Below are 11,325 nucleotides of genomic sequence, written 5' to 3' on the forward strand. Positions count from 1 at the left end.
GTCTTTCAGCTATTTCCCCTTATCATCTCCTGTCGTGATTCCACTCCTGAGAACAATATTTATGTTCGGATCTTCCTCACACGGATCAGAACTCATCATCTACAGGTTCTGAGTTGGTAGAGGTGGTAGCACTCCTTTGTCACGTATCCAAGCTATCAGCGTAGGAAAACTTTCTGTTTCATGATCAAACAACATGAAATACTTACATGACGGATGCGTTGGATTAGTGCAATCGCGGGCATAGTGTCCTGGTCCTCCACAATTATAGCAAAGCAATTGTCCTCGACCTCTCCTAGATCCTCCTTCGCCTCGTCCTCGTCCATGCCCTTGAAATCCTGTTCATGCCACTCCTGCATTCTGGTCAAGGGGCCACGTTTCAGCTTGAACCTTGTAGGTGGGAGTTCTATCCATCATCAATTCATAGCTCCTTCAAGTACGCTCATCATGTCCTACCAACATAGAAAAATTGAAAAACAACTGTTTCGGTGCTTGCACATACTTCTGTAGCAAGTGACAATTATCTGTGGCATGTTTTCTAGATACCTGACAGATAGAACACCATAAAGCAGGCGCCGCGCTAGGTCCTACTTGAGCTTTTGGCCTTACAGGCATCAGTCCTCCTCTTGCAAGGTAATTTGTAAATACCGGGCAATGGTCTTTGTCATCATGACCCTGACTCTTGAATTTCAAGCACCATAACTCCACACGTACCTCTGGTCGACCCACCTTGTCCTGCTTCAGAATTTTCATCTCAAGGCACAAATTCTTCAGCTACCTATGGATCTGTTGGACTCCTAAATTAGGATCCTACATCAAAGTCTCATGTAGTCTCATGGTGATCTCCAAGGCCTCTATCTAAGTTGTTATCTTCTACTGCGAAAACGCACTTCTTAAGTGTGGTAGTAGCGAAGCCACAAACCACTCGCGATGTTGTCCATCTGTCAAATTCATGTTGGCTTCACGGATCATACATTTCACCTCTGATCTAGTTCCCAAGGTGTCTCGCCTAGTTTCATCGTGATCTCTTTGAATCCCATAATCGACTACGCTTTAGATTTAGGCCTGTTTAATTCCCTATTTAGTGTTGTTTGGATGTCTGCTACTCTAGCATTTATGTTATCATTGGAGTACTTAATATACCAGGTTATCACACGATCTTGCAGGGTGCTAACCAGTGTCACTTTCTTTATATGATCATCTGTAACACCTTGAGCTTCCCATACAACCTGTTATCACCAAAATAGGACCCTGATGGGCTACTGATTAGACTATCTTAGTGTAACTATTTCAAACCAATCTTTTAGCTAAGGCTTAGCCTTCTCAGCCTAAGAGGGCTCTCTCAAAGGGTTAATGATATTGATTAAAGATATTGTTGACACTTAATCCTCATGATTGGGTGAATATATGTAAATAGATAAATAAGTAATATAAACAGTCATCAGGAGATGAACTGAACAGTCTCTCCCTCATGTATATAATGAATACCTACCTGATGGAATAATACATACAAATCATTTTTTCCTTGACGAGTTACTGCCTAGCCTGACATGGTATCAGAGCCAACTCCTTTTTAGCTTTTATGTCCTTTGTAACTCCCTATTTTGCTCCTATGCTCTCCATTCAAAAGCGTTATCCATACTGCCATTTTCCCTGTCTAATATTTGTCCCATTTCTATTTGTGTACCCTGAATGACCTACTCCACGCAATGACTCGCTTCATGCAGTAACCTGAACATTTGACTTGCTATCATTTCTTTTGCCTGAGAAGATTGACAAGAGCCTAGAGCTCCAATTCCATAACCGCAAGTTCATTTTTGAATTTGTTCAAAGATTTTTTCTTATCATGGAGCTGGAATTTCAGGTGTCGATTGTGTTGATTAGCTTCAGTATCTGCTAGCGTGGATTCCAACTCAGTACTATCAACTGGCTGTCAAAAATAACTTCTAAAGAAGTCTGATTAAGCTTCTATGATAGCAAAGCTTCTTTGCAGAGACCTCCTTCCCGTATTCCTCCTTGTCTCCGCCTTCAAAATCATCTGCGTCTTGGGCTGCAACTCTCCATCTCCATCCCATATTCCTCCTCGTGGTTATAATACCATTATCCATTTCTCTGACATTAGGGACTCGTTGGGGGTTTCGAATCTGATTGCAGGTGTTCACTATCTCTACGGTGTCTATAGAACCAATGACACATCAACAGAGGCTCGATTACTGGTGGAGATGTGGGGTAGTCTCTTTGCTTGATAGACAATATTTGAAGAAATGGAATTTCTCTCTAAAATTGAATCTGTTCTTAATGACCTGCATGCAGCCTCTTGAAGATCTCAATGTTGGGTTATAATCTTAATTGGGTTTTGCTCTTCATTTTTGAAATTAAAATTGGGATTGTGGCATTTCACCATAGGGCTCTTAAATTAAAACATTTGCACCTACAAGACACATCGATATTGCTAAGGCATACACCTAGGCAATACTGTAATGTTTGCATATGTTTGTAGCTCTTCATGTGCATGTCTTGTTGATACTTGAAGTAAAAAATGAAATCTAGTGTTCATCCAAAAAAAAAAAGGAAGAAGAAACCCATATATATTTTGAATAGTATGATTGATATATATCTTTGGGGTATTGACATTTGCTGTCAATTTGAGTTTGTTGTCCAGTCACATCAGAACTATATTTTTTTCCATTAAGAGTAAAAGTTTTGCAGCAGAAGTTTTTTTTGTTACAATATGCATTCAATCATATCCATGGTGGGAATAGTTCTCAATGGTAATGAGAACTATCCTGAATGGTCCCAGATGATAAAACACACCCTCATTTTCAATGAGCTATCGAAAGGAGTGTGTGTCGGAGACAGAGACAATGAACTAGTACAGCCTACCTCAAATGAGCTTGTCATTTGGGAAAACAAGAACAACAAAGCTTATGCATTAATCACAACATCTGTAAATGAAGAGGTGACTCACCGTATTTTGTCATATTCAACTGCCTTTAAAGCCTTACAAAAGCTGAAAGAACTCTATGACTCACATTCTGCGCTTGAAGTTGTTCAACTCGTGATTAAACATTTCACTCTTGAACTGCAAAATAATGATCCTCTTGCTCTTACATTTGAATTAAATTCTATAATGCATGATATCAAATCCACTAAAGTTGAATTGGATATTCCTCTTATCCCTTTTCTCAAGGAACTTTATTCTACTTACTCCAATTATATTGAGTCATTGCAAGCAAATGGTAATCTCAAAGATATCACCTTTGGATCTCTTGTGAAAAAAAATTCTGAAAGAAAGAAAGCTTTTGGAAAGAAGACAACCCCTGATTTTTCTGAAGAGGTTGTGTGCCTTGCTCATAAAGAAAAGCATCCTGCTCAAGATTATTCAAGAGGAAGAGGTGGTCAAAGAGGAAGAGGAAGATATTTCAGAGGTAGGGGAGGCAGACATTCTCAAGGAGAAAAGGTAGATTTGCACTACATTCGCTGCAAAAGAAATGGATCACATGATGCCTCTACATGCAAGCTACCATGGGACAAAATTGAGCAGAAAAGAAACCAACAGAAAGGTAAAACTGATGATACAGACAAAGGTAAAGCACCTGAATCCACTCACTATGTTGTGGCACAATGTAACATTGGAGTAAATGAAGATTTATTTAATGCTTCACTTGCTTCTTGGAAAAATTATTGGTTGCTTGATTCAGGAGCAATCTACCACATGACTCATATAAAATATTTTTTTGAAGAATTTACTGACAATTTTGATGGAGTAGTATACTTTGCAGACCAATCAAAAATCAAGCCATCAAGGCTTGGCACAATCAGGCTTAAACTGCCTGGTCTTCCAGACTTTCTTCTGCATCATGTTCTATATCTCCCACAACTCAAGAGAAACCTATTGTACTTGGTCCATGTCTGCCAGCAAGGTCACTCCATTCATATGTTTGATGGCAAGCTTGAGGTAAGAAAAGCATCTGACCACTCACATGTCATGAGGGGAATAGAAGAAAAAAGGCTTCTCAAGCTGCAAGGAACCTCTGCTCGTGCACAACATTTCTCATACAATTCTCATCATGAAGAAGGTATACTTCCATCAAGTTTATTATGGCATGATAGGTTTGGACATTTGAACTATGACAGTCTCTGCTTGTTGGAGAAAAATGGTTTTGCTGGTTTACCTACAATTCCTAGGAAACTTAAGCAATGTGATTCTTGCATTCTAGGAAAGCATAGCAAACAGTCTTTTCATGATTCACATTCAGGAGCACATAGAAAACTTGAACTCATTCATTTAGATTTATGTGTTCCAATGCCTATTCCTTTTCCAAATGGAAATAAATATATCATGACATTTATTCATGACTACACTAGAATGTGTTGTGTTTATTTATTGAAGAACAAATCTAATGCTTTTCAAACATTCAAGAATTTTCATAAATGGATTGAAAATGATACACAATCTCATATTGGGTCTATTTGCACTGATAATGGAAAAGAATACACATCAAATGAATTTGAAAACTATCTTCGCCAACATGGGATCAAACATCAAACAATTGTGCCTTATAATCCCCAACAGAATGGTGTAGCTAAAAGAATGAATAGGAAAATCTTAAATATGGTACGATCCATGCTCTTCTTGAAAAATGTAAACATAATGTTTTGGGCTGATGTTGTTCTATGTGCTGCATATATAAAGAATAGATTTCCATCTAATGCTATTAGAAACAAGACTCCATATGAAATGTGGTATGGACATGTTCCTTCGGTAAAGCATCTCAGGGTCTTTGGTTCCACCTATTATGCTTTGATACCAAAGGTACATAGAAACAAACTTGGTGCTAGAAGTCATAAGTGTATCTTTCTGGGGTATTCAAACACCTCCAAAGCATACCGCCTCTATGATGAAGTAAATAAGAAGTTTCCTGTATTTAGAGATGTAATTTTTCTTGAATCATCCAAAACTAACAATGTTGTTGAGCGACAACTTGATCGCTTGGATAGATTCGCAAAAGCAAAATCATTTCAAGAATTTGATAATCAGATTCCACATCTTGAAGGGGGTATTCCTATACTAGATCAACATGTGGAATCTTCTTCGGAAGAACACTCTCCCCCGCATGAAACTCCAACAATAGATGATGCTTTAAGTGATGTGATTGATAGAATTAGGAGACTCAATCTTGATTCAGTCCCAACTCAATCAATGGAGCAGCCTGGACCATCTGAGAAAGGTCCCCCAAAGTGGCTGACAAAGACACTTGAAAGTGTTCTTCCTGATGAGGTTGGAAAGATAAGAACTAGAAATTCAAACTGGCAAAATGGAGGTGATGTGGATGACTCTAATTCACCTATTGATATGGATGTTTCTTATGATTGTGAATTGCACTTGTCTACAGATTTTGAACCAACTTCCTTCAAAGAAGCTTCTTCTCATGATGAATGGAAAGAAGCAATGCAAAAGGAGTATGATGCCCTCATAAAGAACGACACTTGGAAGCTCGTTTATCCTCCATTAGGAACCAGACCAATTGGCTGCAAGTGGGTCTACAAGAACATGTATAAAGATGATGGATCGCTTGACAAGCAAAAAGCTAGGCTTGTGGCAAAAGGTTTTGAACATAAGGAAGGGGTTGATTATAAGGAGACTTTTGACCCCACAACACAATGGGCTACCATTCAGACACTATTTGCACTAGCAGCTCAGAACGGTTGGAAAGTCCATCAAATGGATGAAAAAACTACTTTCTTAAATGGAGATCTAAAAGAGAATGTTTTTATGTCTCAGCCTGAAGGATTTGCTATGAAAGGACATGAACATAAAGTATGCAAACTTGTAAAGTCCTTATATGGCCTCAAACAAGCACCATGAGCCTGGTATGAAAAACTAACTGAGCATCTTCTGAAACTCGATTTCAAACATTATGATCTTGATGATGCAACTTTATTTATTAAGAAAGTTTGCAAAATAGTTGTATATCTTGTGGTATATGTAGATGATATTTTGATGACAGGGAACAATGAAAGCTATATTGCATCCATAAAGAAGGAATTGGGGAAAAGTTTTGAAATGACTGATTTGGGCTATGTTCATTACTATCTTGGCATTGAAGTAACTCAAAATCCAAAGTCCATATTTCTTTCTCAAAAGAAATACATTGGAGATCTGTTGAATAGGTTTGGCATGATAGAATGCAATCCTTTTACTACTCCAATGGAACAAAACTTAAAACTCACATCTATTGAAGGAAAATAATTTGAGGATGCAACAAAGTATAGACAGCTTATAGGAAGTTTCAACTACCTAACTACTACTAGACCAGACATTTCATTTGCTGTTGGAATCCTCTCCAGGTTTATGCAGAAGCCTTGTGAGGGAAATTGGTCTTCTGCAAAAAGAGTTCTAAGGTACTTGAAGGGAAATCAAGAATTTGGAATCAAGTATACACAGGTGGATGACTTCAGCTTGATTGGATACTCTGATTCAGACTTCGATGGAGACAAAGAAACTGGGGTATCCACTTTAGGATATGCTATGAGTCTTGGATTAGGAGCTATCTCCTGGAGATCACACAAACAATCAGTTCCAGCAGATTCCACAATGGAAGCAGAATACGTGGTAGCAGCTGAAGCAATAAAAGAAATTGTGTGGCTTAGGAAAATTCTTCAATATTTGCAGGTAAAACAAGTACAATCAACTCCAATCATGATTTACAATACCTCTGCAATAAAGTTTGCTAAGAACCCAAAGTTCCATGATCAAACGAAGCACATCAATACTAAATCATCTGATTCGACATCATGTTGAGGCCAAAACAATCCATCTCTGTCATTGTTCCACAAATGAGCAAATTGCAGACATCTTCACCAAAGCACTTGGAAGAGAAAAGATTGAACAATTCAAAATGATGCTTGGACTCACCAACATCCCTTCAGATTAAGGGGGGGAATGTTAACACCTAATCCTCATCATTGGGTGAATATATGTAAATAGATAAATAAGTAATATGAACAGTCATTGACATATGAACTGAACAGTCTCTCCCTCATGTATATAATGAAGACCTCCCTGATGGAATAATACATATGAATTATTTTTTCCTTGAGGAGTTACTGCCTGGCCTGACAGATATAGATAGATGGCTAACTCTATGGTTTGTGATTTTATATGTTTATAGGTTGAAATATGGAGACTTGCTACCATTGGGCTATGGAGTCAGTGATAGAGATAAAGATAACAAGTAGCTCTTCTTATAAAATTGAGGCTTGTATATACTTCAATGAAAGAGTAACACATTCGGGAAAGTCTCAATAACTTGAAATTCATAGAAGTCAGAGCATGTGGGCATGAATTCTGAGTAATGACACATCAAGGTATTCAAAAGGAAATTATTTAAAGTGATTCATAAGAGTTTAATACTTAAAGGAAGTTAGAGCATGAGTAACCATGAATTCTGAGTAATAAGTATTAGAACATTGAAGAAAATCCTCCAAAGATAGGACCCAAGAACATAGTTCACCATCATTTAACACTTAAGGGAAGATAGAGCATGTTCCTCCACGAATTTTGAGTAATAAGCATTAACACTATGGAAGTAAAACATATCAAAAATAAAAGATAAATCTCACTGAAGTACACGAAGAATCTCAGCTTCAGAAAAGTCAAACTGCTTCTCTATATATCAATCCCTATACAACATTTACAAAAGTAGACTTTTCTATAACATTTCCAACCCTTGAGGCATTCTGCCTCTTGTCTTATATAGAATCATCATTACAATCATGGATTCCTTCCTCCAACATGAGAGGAATTCGAATTTTCTTGACCTGACACCTATTCAAACCTAAACGAACTATTAATTACAAGAGACAGATAACTAATAGTCCTAGAGTCTTAATACAATTAGGAGTACAACTCCTTTAATGATTGTAACAACCTAAAATATGAATTAAATTAAAATTTTGACAGCTTCTCCTCCTTAAATTCGACCTTGGTGATGTCCATAACCCCCCAGCTAGCCTTCAATAGCTTCCCCTTCATTTGCACTGAAAACTAGGAAACTGTCCCCCGCTCTGTTCTGGCTGAAAAATAGGTGTTGGGACAGAGCGTTTTTCTCCTCATAAAAAATGTATTTTTCAAAACTAAAGGAGGCTTTTGTAGACCACTTTGTTCTGAACACAAACCTCTCTTTTTCTTTTGCAATACCTTTCCTACTACATAGAAACTGTCCTTGAATATCAGGTGTAAACTGGGAAATTCTGATTTCTGAAAAACTACACCTACAATAGTTTCGTAGTGCAAGTTGGGTCATCTATTTATCCCATATCATAATTAATTTGAAGAAATGGAAAGAGTTTTTGTAGTTTAGTATTTTATAAATAAAAACCACTTTCACTTTTCAGAGATGAGTTTTCAATTGCTCAGGAATCCCCTTGGAAGTTGACTACTAAAAACAATGAGACAAAGTTCCTCCTTTCTAGAGTTTCATCCTTATGCTTATCTTCGAATCCTTTTGCTGACAAAACTAGCCCCTTTAATCATATAACACATGTTGAATTACTCATAGAACCTTGATCTTACACTTGTGCCAAAACTAAACTCCTTGAAGTTGCCTGAAGAAAGTCAAACTAGATGCACTACAAAATAACTGTTATTTTGTATGCAAGGCTTAATTCTTGCATATACCCTTCATTCCTTGAGTTTTTCTTTACTTAGGATTTAAACCTCTTCAAATGACCTCCTTAATTTTTGCAACAGCATCCTTATCCAAAGATAGCCCCTTCATTCCTTTCAAGATTAACTAAAAAGAACAAAACTGCACCTACAGCAGTTTTGTAGCGTGCTACGAAACTACTGTGCATGTTGAGTCATCAACTTCTCCTAGATCATAATGCATTTGAAGAAACTGAAAGAGATTTTTTAGATATATATGTAAGAAAGAATAACCTCTTTCATTTTTCTAAAATATGCTTTCAGTTGCTCAAAAAACCCCTTGGAAGTTGACTACTTAAAACAGTTTTTCTGCTGAAAAAGGTTGCTTCAGTGATTTCATAGCGCAAAATAGGATTTTTACACTGTCAACACTATGAAAACATGGATTTGTAGCTAGTCTCAATATTTATTCAAAATGACTTGAGATATGACTTCTAAACAAAATGCGAGACTTCTAAGACATGGAATAAGGTTGTCAAACTTTGTTTGGCAATGAAATATGACCTTAAAGACTTCTAACCCTATGACCTAACCCTTTAAGCATGAAATGACCTAGAGACCCTTTAACACAATGAGTAGAAGAAGGGTTTAGAAATGAGAATGACACTATTGAGACTCTAATCCTATCACTTATCGCTTTAAGCATGAGATGACTTAAAACATATTATAAGACCATGACTAGAAATAAGGCAAACTTTCCAAAGTTTTGAAAAAAAAAATTAGGGTGATAACAGTGGCTCCACTAGGGATAGTGTGCCCCAGTGGTACACTAAGAACTGGTAGCTCCAGTGCTGCAATCCATTCCTTTAAAAATAAAAACTCTGAAACTCTGCCCAATCTACTTCAAATTGTACCTAGTAAATTTTCTCAGTCAACCTTGAGCTTATTTGCATTTTCCTACCTACCCTATCAGCTGCAATCTCCATTTGTAGCTCAAGGAACATAAAACTTCCAATGAAGCCAGTCATTGATCTGATCTGACACTTGCATCTCTTGGCTATGCTTGAAGAAAAAATAAACATGTTACTAAAATAATTGAGGCATCATGAGATATATCTAATCTTCATAATGGAAATATAATTGGAAATCTAGACTATAGAACCTTTCCATGTAGCCAACTATAGGATCAAAAAACACATGGTCAGTTTGATGTTTCTTGTGATATTCTGTAGCTTTGGACAACTCACCAATACTTTGATCATCTACATAAGGCTTCAGCTGTGTGCTCTCAAACTGCTCCTCAAATTGATTTTCAAAAATAATGTATTCTTCCTCGATCTCAAAAGAGAAAGGAAGCAACACCCTCTCTTTGTATTCTACCATAAAAATATTTTGAAAAGTATGATCATGATCAAGAAGACACCTAATCCGAAACGGATGGGTGAACTGGACAGTCATCTAGAAGATGAACTGATCCGTTGTATTTATGTATATAAATATGAGTTAGCTAATGAATAATATCATCAGTTTTTTCTCCCGCTCATCCTGGAGTTACCCTGGCCTGACATGGTATCAGAGCACAAGTCCCAGAAATAGCTGTAACTCCTCCCTCTGCCAGGTTTCTGCTGCCTCATGAAACCTCTGTCCTGAGAGACTGCGCATCTGTTTTCTCTGTGCATCCGTGCCTCTGTCCTAGAGTCTGCGCATTGTTTTTTATAAACGCTTGCCTAAAAACGCTGCCCCTCTCTGCGCATCAATACCTGAATGTATCGGTTATTACTCATCAACAATCGCTCATTTATTCTGCGCATTGTTTTTTATGAACGTTCACCTGAATCCGCTCATGTATTTGTTGTGGGTTCCTGTGCTTGTATTCCAAATAATCCTTTCGAGACTTTCTACTGCAAAGCATGAACCGTTGTAGCAAAGCACACACAACAATAATATCATTATTGTGTTGAAAAGCGCTATGTAGCCTATGTTCAAACTTCTTTGCACTATCTCCTCTCTCCAAAATTTGTTTTGTTTCTAGGGCAACTTCTCTTCAGCAAATCGCATCTGCTCTCCTATAAAAATCAAATTCTTCTGTCTCTGTCGTTTCATGTGATATCATCGATTATTGTGAGCACTCCACCACAAATAGTCATTGCCACCAAGCAAAGATAACTTTGATATCACCAAGCAGTTTATCCCTGAACAATGTCTGGAATCATTTGCATCATTTAACACATAAGTTAACCGCTTTTCTCTTCGAGGACGGGACGAATTTGAAGTATTCCCTGTACTGCCCACACGGTGCATTGCAGAAACACCTGAACCATGGCGAGTAATGGGAGATCTTGAAGCTGACTACGTTTTTATTGTAAGAATGGTGTAAGAATGACTGCGACTGCGTTTTATTTGTTTTGATCAGTTAAATGGTGCGGCCTCCACGGAATTTTCTTGGCGAATTTTCTTAAAATTAGCTTCAATGTCAGGATTTTGTTCAGTCTTTTAAAGACATTCAATTTTTCAGTAGATTTTGTTGCACAGTTCTCTGGTCTGTTCATTGCAATGTTGATGTTGTAGTCAGCCGACCTTTGATCTGCCATTGATGTTGTAGGCAGTTGCACAGTTTTTATAATGCTGTCTTAAAGCATAAAGTGATATTATTGCAACAACAAATGGGAATGAAGTTC

This window comes from Pinus tabuliformis, chromosome 6, assembly GCF_031772625.1.
Source record: "Pinus tabuliformis cultivar Carrire ecotype Pingquan chromosome 6, CPIR1, whole genome shotgun sequence".
Taxonomy (NCBI): Eukaryota; Viridiplantae; Streptophyta; class Pinopsida; order Pinales; family Pinaceae; genus Pinus; species Pinus tabuliformis.